The 14936-nt window shown below is 36.3% G+C and overlaps 2 protein-coding genes across 13 annotated transcripts in view; both read right to left on the reverse strand.

Moving 5' to 3' along the window:
* rftn1a (raftlin, lipid raft linker 1a) overlaps positions 1-14182 on the reverse strand; it is a 96370-nt gene extending 82188 nt beyond the window's left edge. For all 12 annotated transcript variants that reach the window (XR_012395027.1, XR_012395028.1, XR_012395026.1 and 9 more), the window contains exon 1: positions 14061-14182. The gene's annotated coding sequence lies outside the window, so the exon portion shown is untranslated. The remainder of the gene's footprint in view (positions 1-14060) is intronic.
* Positions 1-14936, reverse strand: part of pals2b (protein associated with LIN7 2, MAGUK p55 family member b) — a 349623-nt gene that overhangs the window by 314362 nt on the left and 20325 nt on the right. The gene's annotated exons all lie outside the window — the stretch shown is intronic.

Consider the following 14936-nt stretch of genomic DNA (forward strand, 5'->3'; position numbering starts at 1 on the left):
GGCCATTAATAATATAATAACACTTATACTTAAACAGTTAAGGCGTTTAAGAATGACCAAAACAACATTTTAAATGGTTTACAGTGTACTCAGCCTGCTGGTATGTCCATTTACACTCATTTTTATCATCACATGATCTCCTATAACAAAAAAATACTGGAATTTGTGCGGTAAAAGCGTTTCCATCATAGTTGAAGCGCATCTTCTCTTATCGAATAAAAAGTTTATCCTACTCAGTTATGCGCATAATGACACAGAGGACACAGCTGAGCTTCAAGCCTACTCTCTAAAATAAAACCTGACAAGTGTCTTTCACATATATTCAGAATAAACATGTGTAGGTGACAGGGAGGTTCACAATAATAAAATTAATGATTAAAATTAAATATTAAGCACTTCTCTCTTTGTGTTGTGTCCTTTGGAAGCCAAATTACAGAAACAGAAGAAGCTCTGTGAATAGCAGATTCTATAGATAGCTAACTCTGTAAAAGCCAGTGTCTTCCTTTGCTTTGAACTTTGAGTGTATTACATTCAGAGATGTTGTTTGTTCACACAGCTACATTACACACCAACTAAAGTTTAAAATATCGTAGTGGACCACCCCTTTAAGAACAATAAATATTTTGAAAAACACTACACAAGTAAACTTGAATTGAACTGAATTTCTAATTCAATTAAAAACACATTGAGTCATTCTCTTTCATTTCTCAGTTTTTGTTATAAGTTTTTATTTCTAATGAATTATAGGGGAAACATCTGGGACAAAATTAACTTTTGGTAAGAGGAATCTGCATCTGACGCTACCCCATCAATAGAACAAATCATGGATTTCTGGATGTGGTTGTTTTTTGTCCTCGGAAAATGGGTATGATTGCTGACACTTATTTCTGGCTTAGCGTATACTGAGTCTATGTTTGAAAATTGTGTCCCACTGTGAGCACATGTCTAGAGGCATCTTCTGCCACTGGTGCTGAGCTCTCTATTAAGCAGTGGTAATAAGAAGATGGTTAGCACTCTTCTTTTTGCTGCACAACATTCAAAAGACTTCTCATTCCTCTACAATAGCGTTCTACGTCAAGCTCTGGAATGGTACCAGTGTCCCATGTGGCTTCTGCCCTGAACATTCACAACTGGATAAATAATATGTGGGGTCTGGGTGTGAATCACAGCTGTGCTCCTCTCCAATAACTTCTGGATCTTCCTGGAAGAGCATGAAAGGCTTGACATTTCTGAACATTCCCCTGGACAAAAAAAGTGATTGTAGTGTGCATGCACCTGAAAAAGTATGACAACTGGAGGAAATCTCTGAAGCTTCTAGCCAAAGCTTATAAAACGATGACAGCCCATACTGCTAAGGCTTACAAAGCTGTTGTACAGCAGCACAGGCCCTGCATGAGTTGGTCATTTTTCTGCAAGTCCATCAAACCAAGGCACTTAAAGTGCTTCTCTGGGAACCTGAGTCTTTGACGTAAACCACAAAGCAAGACAGCCCATCCAGAGGTGTATGGAGCTGTTTCCCTAGGGGTGGTTTGACCACTCACTCTCCTGCAGAAGGGCTGTGGGCTACATTTTTAATTTTCCCCCTATTACTGAAAAGCTTGGCTAGTGCTGCCCAACAAATCCAGCTAGCTTTTCTGACAATCTGATCTTCAGTTGGTCCAGGTCAATTCAGAGAAGCCAAAGTAGTTCTGTTGGCTTCCCTGTCAGATGTATTATTTCCTGACTAAAGGCTGATTTATACCTCTTTGTCAAATGCATGTGACAGGTCCGGTGCCTACCCTTGCCTGCCACTTACTCTTCCCATAGCCTGACGTAGACTCTGACGCACACCTCTCAAACAATGTAACTACACGTCGCAATGACAAATAGCACAAGAGTTGTGATTGGTCAGCTATAGTAGCGGTGATTAGCGTGGAGCTGACAGCTGTGACAGAGGAGGAAGGCTGATGTGTATAACAAATGGAGGAGATTTTTAGTTCTGTGTTTACTTGTGTTTGCTGGTTCCTGCCTAATACTTCCATAGTCAGCTACTGCAGCTTTTCGGAAGTGTCATTTTCAAAGCAACACAAACAGAACGCAGAAGTATAGATGTCATCACTTGATTAATTAGTAAAAAATAGCCACTCCATACAGCCACCTAATAGAGAGTGTGCTTGCCTAAGTAATGGTGTCTATCATGAAGACAGATGTGGAGGCTTCAGAGGTTGTGTTTATTGGTGCCCTACTACTGAGAAAGATGGTTCTTTCCTTTGGGAAATCTTCCAAAAAGTATGAGGCAAATCTGATTGTGCCAATAAAGAGCAACTACTGAAACTTGTTTTTTTTCTTGTCTACCTGATCTTGCACAGGAATATGCATTTGTTGCCATGAGGACACATATGGAAACCTGCCCCAGGGGCACTTCTGCTACAAATAAGGCCAGGACTGACTTTGGGTTGAAGAGGCATAGAAATTTCAGCATGATAGCCACTGCATACTTTCTATGATGGCCAGGCCTTTTCAGGACTCCAGTAGTGTTGCATCAGTTGTATCAGCAATGTTAGCATAGTTAAGGAGGGCTCCAGAAACCTTTGAAAGTATTTCATTGGGGCTGGGTTTTTGTGCTTAATGAGGTTTCAAGGAGCTCAACACTGACAAAGAGTTAGAAATGAGTATATGAATAATGTGCTTTCTTAATGTGGAAAGGGTGGCATTAACAACTTTCAAAAAGACAGTGAGAGACAGGGCAATCCAAAAAGGTTGGACCTTGAACTGATACATCCAACCCCCATAGGTAGAACTATTCTGAATGTAAAACAGCTCCAGTTCTATTTCCACAAACCTATTCAGACACCTGTCTTGGCCACAATAAAATATGGGCTATAGAGCTTCATCTTCGATGAGGGAGACAGGTTTTTGCTAGAATAGAGTACTGCAGAAGTGGCCACTTGGGAAACTGAATATAATAGGAAATGGGAAAGTTGTATAATTCTGAGCCACCGTGAGCCAGACATGATATAAACTCATTGGTGTTGTTCCCCAAATCACCCCCAGTGCTTGCACTGAAGTCTTGTACCCAGATATTGAAAGACTAGACCAGGAAGCAGCTAAGGTGCTCTCACACTGTAAATGATGATTAGTTGACTTTACTTAAAAAAGAGAGTAAACTCATTGCCTTTTAATTATTAGGTAAACAAAGTAGTCAATGGGTTACTAACTATTTTAAATAAAATTACCTTGTTGCTTTAAAGCCAACGGGTTTACTCCCTTTTTATAAAGTAAAGTAACTAATCACTTTTTACAGTGTAGACGTTTAGAAAAGAACAAGACTCCTAAGACAGATTGTGCAAGAACAACATTGCCTGAACATATATTTGGTCCATTCACGCTAACTGTACCCATAGCCACATGAAAAATTAGTTCGAAGAACTTCTTTTTGAAAAATTTGCTCTTTTAGGCCACAGCTCATACATCGAGAAGACAGTTTCGCAATGTTATTTATAAAGCAGATTTTAAACCGAAAGCGTGATTTGAAAATGTGTGATTTAAAAAAAAAAAAAATCACACAAGCTGCGATTATTTCAATTAATACTGTGGCAAGTGAGGTGAGCACAAGTAATTAAAACAATCCAACTAACATTACTTAAAAAATAGACAACTGTTACAGCAGAACCACGAGCCCCTATTTCACTAATATATAGAAAATGAAAGCTGTAAACTCTCTCTGTAGACCTTTGACTTGCTTGGGTGAGGGAACGGTTCCTCTCCTCTCTCGGCTTTTACATCGATACTTGTGGATCCACACACACGAGCATGTTTCTCTGCAGCTCGAATTTTCTCCACCACACAAATCATGGATCAGCTATGATAACCTCCAGCTATAGACTGTACCCATGGCTGTTTATTCAAATACCCGTCACTCATTGGTGGATAACACCAGAGCCGCGCTAACTCTTAGAGACAATCACAACCCTTTCTGTTAAATGCGGAAACACAATGTGTCAATGACCCATCACAGGTGTTTAAGAACTCACTCAACAATGATCAAAAAGCAAGCAGGATAATATTTACATTTGTTTATTTGCTATAAATGATCATGTTGTTCTGTGCATGTACTTCAGTTTTGTTTGAAACAATTAAAAAGTATTTCCTTTGAAGAGGTTACAGTTAATAAGTTAAGGTACAGTTCATATATCTGACTGCTTGCATTAAAGGACAAAACTATAACAAATAATATATAAATATAAATATATTCATCAATTGTAAATTTTAATGCAAGAATTCTTGTGCTGTGAAGTAAAATCTAAAACTGTGTATGGAAAGCATTGTCATTACATCATGAATGTGAAAGATTTTAGATCTCATTTATTAAATTAAATTTAAAAAATTGTAGTTATTTGCTTAATCTGTCATTTCAACTGACAGCTTTATTGGAAAAAAATTTAAAGAACAGAAGCATAGATAAGCATACTTTTGTGATTATGCTTGGTCTTTCTTTGGCGCTATCAAAACCACCACATCAAACCTGCAGCTTTTTTTTTTTTTTTTTTAAATGAAATTACAGTAAAAAAAGCATTTTAAAATTGCAAATCGCAATTTTGCTCACATAAATCACAATTAGATTTTTTTCTCCAAATCATGCAGCCCTGCATGATTCCAGCAGCATGATATTGTTCTCTCATGAGAAAAGTGCGTAGATCCTGAAGATCAAAGTTAAATAACTGTCCAAATCTCACTCAATGGTAAATGATCTGTTGTAAATTATACCTGAGATCACTGGGGTTAACAGGAGCGAACCTACAGTGTAGAGTCTCTTTGACATAACATTAAACATGGCTGACACAAAAGGAACCAACAATATAGTTAAATATAATAATTTAACAATATAATCTAACAATATAGTTTGGGTCACTGTGCTCAGATCAGAAGCTTTTAAAGCAGAAATTCAGATGTAATAAATCATAAATAAAGAATGTTTAGGTTCTGATACAAGGTAAGTTCTTGAAAAGGAGGAGTTTAAGGCAGAGCTGCCCAAACTTTTTCTTTTGAAGGGGCAAAATCCAAGTTTGAATGAGAGCTGTGGGGTTGAAGGTAAATATAGCAAACTGTATAACAGTAAAGTTGCCATGGATCATTCCCTAATTTAAATTATAATAATTCAGTGTTTTCTCTAGGATATTTACCAGCTGTGGTGGCAGGTCTTTTACACAAATCTACCAACTACCTATGGCGTTATTTCATGGAGAAATGTGGTGAACGCAGTATTACACATCGGGATCGCATTTATGTAAGGTTAATATGAACATGCAATCTCTGCTTGCGCGCCGATTTTCTCTGCTTGTGCACAAAACTTCTTGCACGCCCTCAAACGCTATCAAGCGCAGATCTTCTGGTGGGCTCTCAAATAAACACTGCTGAAGTGCGCTTTAGCGCATTTATGTAGTGAGTATGTCTCCAACATTTATTAGATTTGCTAGGAATATTTAGGAATGTCTCCAATAGCCCTAGAGAGTGGGATTAATGCGTCCTGAAGTAAAGTGAAATGGCAGTAAACTCCAGCAAGATAACGTTAAAGTCTTTGTATGCAGAATCACAGACTTTTATCTATAAATAAAGCATAATTATGGAAACTGTGTTCATCTTAACTGAAAACTACGTCGTGTTCGCTGTCCTCATGCATTGCGCACCTGTCAGTAAGTCAGTCTGTCTTTCAGCACGTCACCTTAAAGTGTTAAACAAATAGCGCACAGCCCTACAACGGTAACAGAAAAGTTTGCGTTGTTATAATTCACTTACCTTTTAATGCGTTTGGTGCAATTATAACCCACTATTAAAAACAACAACAACAACAACAACAACAATGAATGAATGTTTTGAATTAATAAGAAGCTGTAATGGTGCCGTGGCAGGATGAATTTTGGTGTGGCACCCCGCCATGGAAGAATGAATGTAGCGGAAACCATATAATTAAAAAAAAAAAAAAAAAAGAGTACTTTCAACCATATTTACTAAAGCATTCTAATTTTTCAAAAATGTTTATTATTTTAACAAACTTTGCCTTGATTTGCACGCTGATGTATTCTGCTCTTTTGCTTTATCCTCTATTTGTTAAGTCACACTATGTACATTTGTTAAAAATCTGTTTCTTTTACAACAATAAAACAAAAAGACCAAAGGTTACATTACAATAGAAATGATTTTCTCTGTTAAAGGCATTCTCCAACCCTTTTCTATCATTTTCCCTTGGGCAGGCCAAATCATAGGACACAAAGAGCCAACTTTGGCCTGCGGGCCCTAGTTTTGCCATCTCTGGTTTAAAGATGTTGAAATGTTTCAGACACTGTAGGAAAAAGGTAATGCAATGTAAGTTGGCCATGGATGGATGCAAATCTACTGCAGCAGACCTCCAAAACAAAATTAGGAAGCTTTTAAAAAGCATAATAGAGCACTTTAAAGCTATTTTGGCTATGAATGAGTGATAATATGTTTTTTTTTACAGGTACATGACATAAATATAGATGCACTTAAGAAACAGAATAAAACAGTTTATTGAAAATGCACTTTGGAATGCACATTAAAGCTAATAGAAATACGAGAACACAATCAGACTAGGAGTTTATCTTTAGCAGAAAGGTGCATAGGCAGTTTTATACTCTACATCCCAACCACACACTTCCCACACTACACATTTCCTGCATGGTTCTCAGCAGAACACACACGTAGATATTCACACACAATAATCTCTCACTGTGATAAGCACGAGGAGGGGAGCGGAAGAAAAAAGGGAAAAAAGAAAGATGGAGAGCTAAATTTAGGCAAGATGATAGGGAAGGATAATAAGTTGAAAGCACACATCGAATGCAAGGTTGTGGTGGGGGGGTCTGGTAACCAATGGAGACGAGAGATTGTCAATATGATGCAATAAAGAAAAGCCAGATTTACTCTCCTAATGTCTTGCTCTGAAAAAGGGATTTTCAAAATATGAATACAATCCTCTATATTTGATTTCTAAAGTGTAATTATATTGCATAAAGGTCATTCATCCGTTCATTTTCCTTTGACTTAATCCTTTATTTATCAGACGTCACCACAGCGGAATGAACCGCCAACTATTCCAGCATATGTTTTACACTGAGGATGCCCTTCCAGCTGCCACTCAATACTGGGAAACACCCATACACTCTTACATTCACACATGCACTATGGCAAATATAGTTCATCCAATTCACCTGTACCGCATGTCTTTGGACTGTGGGGGAAACCGGAGCACACGGAGAAAACCCACACGAACACAAAGAGAAAATGCAACCTTCGTGCTGTGAGGCGACAGTGCTAACTACTGAGGCATAATGGGTTGAAACAAATGTGTTGTTTTGTGTTTCGTGTACAACCTGCTTAGAAGTACTTTTGCATTATAAACAAATGACTGAATCTATAATAACAAAGAATACTGGAATATGTTTTACAACCTCAAATAATGGTTACGGTTGATTGTTCAAACTACTTGTTTAAAATGAGCTGAAACAACACAGTGCTTTGTTTTATGTTCTGTCCACTTAAATTTGTAAACCATTAAGTTAACTTAAGCATTTTGTGTTGGGACAACATAAAGGAATTGTGACGGTCCAACTGGTTAGCGGATTTGTAGTTCCCAGCATGCTTTTATTCATTCATTATCTTTTCAGCTTAGTCCCTTAATTAACCTGGGGTCGCCACAGCGGAATGATCCGCCAACTTACCCAGCACGTTTTTAAGCAGTGAATGCCCTTTCAGCCGCAACCCATCTCTGGGAAGCACTAAGGACAATTTAGCCCAACCCAATTCACCTGTACCATATGTCTTTGGACTGTGGGGGAAACAGAAACGCCAACTGACCCAGCCAAGGCTTGAACCAGCGACCTTCTTGCTGTGAAGCGACAGCACTACCTACTGCACCACTGCGTCGCCCAGCATGCTTTGTGTGGGATTGAATTAAGAGAGTAAAATGTTGACAATAAACGTAATCTTTGGTGTTTAAAGTTAATAGAAAGACTAGTTAAAGTTTAATCTTCACTTCAGTTTGAAGACTTACAAGATTTTCATGTAATGCTTTGAGTTTTGAGGTTACCACCTAGCTGAAGCACCAATGCTTTGGGTGTTGGCAGCTTAATAAACACAAATGCAGATTGCTTTGCTCAGTAAGCAATAACTGTCCTAAAATGAGTTCTCAGATCAGTCTCAATCAACTGTCTATGCAACTCTTGAAATCTGTTTAAAATGGCTCTTTTAGGTAATTTAGGATAACTTCAAATAATACTAAGAAACTTGAAATGTATGAAACATAATACATACATTATATTAAAAAACATTTGAATTTAGGTTATATAAAAATACAAATATATTTGAACTTTTATCTAATAAAATCATGTTTTTTAGTTGGTGTTAAACAAATTTATTGGATGGAAATCCTGCTCTCAAGTAAATTTAGTTCATCCAATGAGTTATTTTTTTGAGAGCAAAAAAAAGTACTTTACTATTTTTACATTAAAAGTCTGCATTTAATCCAGCAGGTTAATAAATGTTTTAGTATGTTACAGAAAATGTAGTGGGATCCAAAATCTAAGGCCATCGTAAAAAAAAAAAAAAAATGAAATTATAACTATTTGGAAATTTTTAAACAAAGCAATGTTTTGTTTAATGTAATGTTTGGGGAAATCGGAGCACACAGGCAAAACCCCCACTAACAAGAGGACAACATGCAAAATTGGTAATAAAATTATTAGGGATTATGCATGAAAATGTATATCTAAATCAAGTCACTTCATAAGCAATGTCTAAAATAACTGAAAAAGTACTGGCAGCTCATTATTACCCAGATTTGTACCGTGATTTACATGACCATCCCAGACATTATTATATTGCAAGATATTAAAAATAAATAAAAAAAAAATAGAAATTTCAGAAGTTGTTGGAGCAGAGATTAAGATCCAACACATTACAAAATTGATTTAGCATATTAACTGCAAGCAGGGCTTGACATTAACTTTTCTCATCACCGGCCACTGTGGCTAGTAGTTTTCCAATGTTACTAGTCACTCGCCATTTTCACTAGCCACAATTTTGTTGTTGGGAAAATATATTTTATATACATAAAATTGACTTTGGCATGCTTAAATTACGTCATTTAGATTAAGTGATTTGTTCACAAGCCTCCTAGTTCATTTCACTTTTTGTGTGTGTGAGCTATGACCTTGCTTAGTGTGCATGAGCAAGTGTTGTGGTTTCATAGTGAAAGAGTGAAATAATAATGACAAATATTTGTGTAAAAATTATTTATCAAACTTATTATTCCAAATACATATTCTAATTGTAAAATATATTTTAAAAAGTGATAATATTCTAGAATTTATCAAGTTTTTAATGATTAAAACCTTGGTTTGTGTACTCTACTGTGATCCTGTGATAAATCTGTTTAATATGTCATCATCAGTTCATTCATTCATTTTCTTTTTGGCTTAGTTCCTTTATCAATCTGGGGTTGCCACAGCAGAATAAACCGCCAACTTATCTAGAATAATTTTTTTTGCAGTGGATGCCCTTCCAGCTGCAACCTATCATTGGGAAACACCAATTCTCTCTCATTCACACACATACACTATGGACAATTAAGTTTATTCAATTCAGCTATACCGCATGTCTTTGGAGTTGTGGGAGAAACCGGAGCACACAGGGAAAACCCCTGCTAACACGAGAACATGCAAACTCCAAACAGAAAGGCCAACTGACCCAGCGCTACCCACTGCGCCTCCATCATCAGTTAATATAAACAGTATTTACAACATTATTTAAAACGGTTTCTGTAAAGGGGTGTGGCAGTAAATTGTGGTCTTTGTAGACACGTCATCTGTATGAGCATGTAGGAAAGTTTGCATACAAGATGTTTGTGGGACTCTGTAGGTCGCTATCGCAAGTGCAGCTTGGCATGGCTGAATATGAAAGTTGATGATAGCACATTCCCCTCCTATTTCACAGGTTGGTAATCACCTTACTTCATTCCTCTCACTTCCAATCTCTCACCCCTGCTACATTTCTCTCTCTCTCTCTCACACACACAGAGTTTGACTGCTTAGCCTGTCACTCATATCAGCCTCGGAGCCCCACTGTGAATGAGTGAGTGTGTATGTGTGTGTGAAATACTAACCGAAGGTCATCATCTTCTAGCAGTCATCTCACTTGATACCACCATGTGTGAATGAACAATATGTGCCTGTTTTTGGACAGGAATTCTAGTAAAGAATGAAGTTGAGTTCTCAAATATTCCTGCTTACATGTTATTAATATATTGTCCAAATTAAAAAAAAATTGGCACAAAGCACCAAAGCATTATATATTTTCCATTTAAGGGGGTGTTTGAATTACAAATAAGCTGTTATGACATATGTTTCGCAACAGAACATACTGAACATAAATCTAAATGTGATGTGCTTAATGTGCATGTGCGGTACTTGTTATTTTTTTCTTTTGAGAACTCGTGAAAAGCTTATAAAATGTGTAAAGGAGTGAAAGCAGTGCCAAGTCACAGACGCAAGTGAAAATCTGTTGCAAAGAGTTGCTTTGCAATGCCTGTTTTGAGGTATGTTTGAGCATTCTGTTCTTTTAAAGGGCACTTATGATGAAATTTTGTAAGCTGTTTGGACAGATTTGTGTGTGGGTATAGTGTGTCCACAGTCATATTGGGGTGATATAAAGACAATAAGTCTCTTTTTAAAATTTCCTTACGTTAAAATAGGATCCAAATCCCTCCTATTTTGAGGCCCACCACAACGTGACAAAGGCGACTTCCCTGGCGTCCACCGAATTGATTGACAGCCGTGTATTAACATATCTCCGTAGTAATGCATATGATCATATCAACAAGACAGGATGTGTGCAAAGCAACTGAGATTAAGGCTGCATCCGAAACTGCATACTTCCAAACTATATAGTACGCTTAAATCAGTTTGCGAGTGTAAAGTGTGCAACAGTGCAAAGTTAAAGGAGCCTGATGTGTGTGTGTGTGTCTGTGCATGAACTTTGTAACAACATTGTGTGTGACTCATCCTTGCTACTCCACAACAAATACATCAAAAAATCATTAAAAGTTCTTACTGTAGTATTTCTCACAAACGTTATGTGAGATCTGCTTCCTTCATGTCTGTCATTGTGCTGTTTATCTGATGCAGCAAAGGTAGAGACTGAGGCCCCGTTTACACTAATACGTTTTATTTTTAAAACTGCGTTTAAGAAAGAAAACTTTCCACACTAGCGTTTTACCCAGCGTTTCTAAACAACTCTGCGTCTACATTACACAGCTGAAAACGCACATCACGTGACCACACATACACACACACTCTAGCATGCATCTACCCATATAAGAGCTGTGCAAGTCAGACAGTTCATCAAGGATCTACGGCTGGATCTAATCTCACAATTTTTGTTAAACGTGTTATTTAATTAATCTTGTTGTCTATCTAACCACATTTTCCCAGACTTTGGTCTTTTGAATCTATAACTTGATCTTAGCTAATGTGTTTTGGCTGAACGCAAGGATAATTTAGTTTAACATATTAATTAGGTTAATATATTGCTTGCCTTTATTTCCTATATTGTAAAAACTTATTGTATGTTGTATACTTTTATAATGGCAATTATTGATCATTAAAACTGATATTCAGTGAACGAGACAGGGTATTGTCTAATTTTACAAGGAGAGGAAGCAAAAATGAACTGTGTGTAGACTACTTATTATTGAGGAAAAGCCCCAATCAGAGAGGCGAAAGTCTTCAGCCCCACCTCCGTTTCCAGATGTCTCCGTTTTACCAATGCACACCAACATGGAGCAGCAGCGTTTTAAAATTAAAAAACAACCTCTCCAGCATTTTCAAAACGCTCCGTTTTTGGTGCTCGAAAACTCAGGCGTAGTGTACACGGATGGCATAACCGTAGCAAAACTTGAGCATTTTAAAGCGAAAACATATTAGTGTAAATAGGGCCTGAGGCACGATCTGACAGGCACATGGAAAAGGTGGGCAGGACGAACTTGCATTAAAGGCAACAAAAATAGCTACGTACAATGTGCTCAGAGCAGAAAAGTCTAATGTTCTGAAAGGTATAATAAATAATCTGATGGGTGTTTTGAGCTGAAACTTTTCATTCTGGAGACACAAAAAACTTAACTTAAATCTAAAAAAAGGGGTAAATAGGTGCCCTTTAATAATCACATTTTTGTGACATCATGCTTGTTTTGTTTCTTTACATGTCTTTAATCCATGTTGTTCATAATTCAGCTGAACCACACCAAAGTTTATTTAATGCAGTTTAAATGACTTTTTAAATGCAAATCTACATTTAGTTGGCAGAGTTCACACTTATTCTGTAACAGAGCAATTGATTAATTGGTACAATCAAACCAAAGCTGCTACGTCTGAACATATCCTAAGAAATATTATTATGAAAAATATTACCAATTCATAAAACCCTGCCGATGTGTATAGCACTGGCATCTCTGCACTCACGAAGGCAACTCAACATTGAGAAAGAGCAACAAAAGTGTAAATTTAGGTCAGTTTGAGGAGCATGTTTCAGTGCAGATTGTATTGAGAACTTTGTGCACACTTTGAAAGGGGCTCTTCAAGGACAATGGACAACTACTGGAGCACCATTTCTCACAGCACATGTGAACAGCACTTGAATGGAAGCATTTAAAGCAATCCACAAGATTTTAAATATGTACATTTTAAATATGAATAAACAATTTTGCTAAATTTTACCCTGTTAAAGTTTTGCGAGAAAAACTACAAATCCTAAACATGCATTATGCAATGTAGGCACATGGTCCTTTGTAACACTGCACGTTTGACCATTTAAAATCATGATGATGTTATCAATATCACTTCAGTCTTCTTTTTAAGCTGACAGGAGCAGTGCCATATTTCGATAAGAAATGATTGTGGGTTTTTTCTCCCAAAAAGTTTTTTCCAAGTAAAAATTGTTGTTTTAACCAAGAATATACAGTTGAAGTCAGAATTATTAGCCCCCTTTGAACAGTTTTTTTTTCTTTTTTAGATATTTCCCAAAGTATGTTTAAATGAGCAAGGACATTTTTTTACAGTAAGTCTGATATTTTTTTTCTTCTGGAGAAAGTCTTATTTGTTTTATTTTGGCTAGAATAAACAGTATTAATAACAACAACAAAAAAACATCTTAGGGTCAAAACTATTGGTCCCTTTAAGATATTTTTTCCAATTGTCTACAGACCAAACCATCGTTATACAATAACTTGCCTAATTACCCTAACCTGCCTAGTTAATCTAATTAACCTAGTTAAGCCTTTAAATGTCACTTTAAGCTGTATAGAAGTGTCTTTAAAAATATCTAGTAAAATATTATTTACTGTCATCACGGCAAAGATTAATTAAATCAGTTATTAGAGATGAATTACTAAAACTATTATGTTTAGAAATGTGTTGAAAAAAAATCTCTGTTAAACAGAAATTGGGGGAATAAAATAAACAGGGGGGCTAATAATTCTGACTTCACCTATATACTATATTATACATTTTTCCTACCCTTCGTTCTAACAGATTTTTTTTTGACATAACTATAATCTGTGATCATGCAGAATACGTTCATGTGTCATATATTTACAGCAGATAAATGTAGCTACACTGTATCAAACTGTAAGACATCTAGGATGAACAAACGCCAAAAAAGGATAAACAAGTTTCAGACCGTCAAACAAAACATGAAGTTACTTTCATCCCGTCTCCTCCTCATATGATCATTTACATAAAACCAACTCTGAAAAATGTATTTAATCACTTGAAAGCGTGAAATTCTCTAAAATTCATGGTTTTATTTAGCACTTTTTATAAATACGAAGTGAGCTTTAAACATACAATCTCCAATCAAAATCACAGAACATTACGTTTATTGCAAATATACTGAAAAAGAAGAGAAAGAAAGGCTAAAGCAGTAAGTTATGTGCATAATCAAAGTTGACAGTGACAGTGTTATATTAGTTTACGGGGACAGAAAGAAACGTTTCTCAAAAGTGAACATACCTGCTGCTGTTCTTTGATGATGTTTGTCTCGACGTGTTTCTTCGGCGGTTCGTCTACCTCAGTTGTGTTTTGCTTCCTGTCCTCTGTTGTTTGTGTGAACTGGATGCAGGTGAGGAGAGGATGAGCTCAGTTTAGACTCATTCACCAGTTAAAACCAGCGTCTCCTCCTCCTTTCTTTCTCTACGATGAGGCTGAAGGGAAACGATGCCTTACAGCATTGATTCCAATGCGCCGTTTCACCTTCAGCGTACCCTATAAACTAGACAAACATTAAAATAGAACAGTCTGAGGAAAAGTTAATTTTAAAGGTCAGCTTTATACTCAAAAATAATATCATATAGATTTGAGATTCCTGGCATAAACAAACCTAACATATCCTAATAGTGTAAAAGTAAAATTACTCTATAGCGCCACCACGAGGTCGCGTTATGCGTTTTGCATTTATTTCTCCATACATCAAGTTGTTAGGTGTAACTAATATTTTAAAATATACACATTTCTTATATTGTAGATTCTTACAGTACAATATGATTATTGTTCAAGTCGATGTGGATAACTTCCAGTTTACAGCTTAAATAAAACTATTTTATTCTACAGATTTTTGTTTTAAAGTACTTTTATAACAGGCATTTCATATTATATATGTAAATCAAAAAGCGATGTCTTGGAAACACGTTTTGATAATATTTTCAAATAAAAATAGCCCTTTGATAAAGATAATTGTTTAACTTGAGACAGAAAATCACCTCTTTCAATCAAATGTTTAACTTATGAAGCTAAAACTTTTTTTTTTTTTAAATCGTATGAATCCACAAATAGATACATGAATACGCAAACATGTTTGAAAAATTACTTTGACAATTGGTCATTGTTTTG

The sequence above is a fragment of the Danio rerio genome, chromosome 19 (genome assembly GCF_049306965.1).
Source record: "Danio rerio strain Tuebingen ecotype United States chromosome 19, GRCz12tu, whole genome shotgun sequence".
Lineage (NCBI taxonomy): Eukaryota > Metazoa > Chordata > Actinopteri > Cypriniformes > Danionidae > Danio > Danio rerio.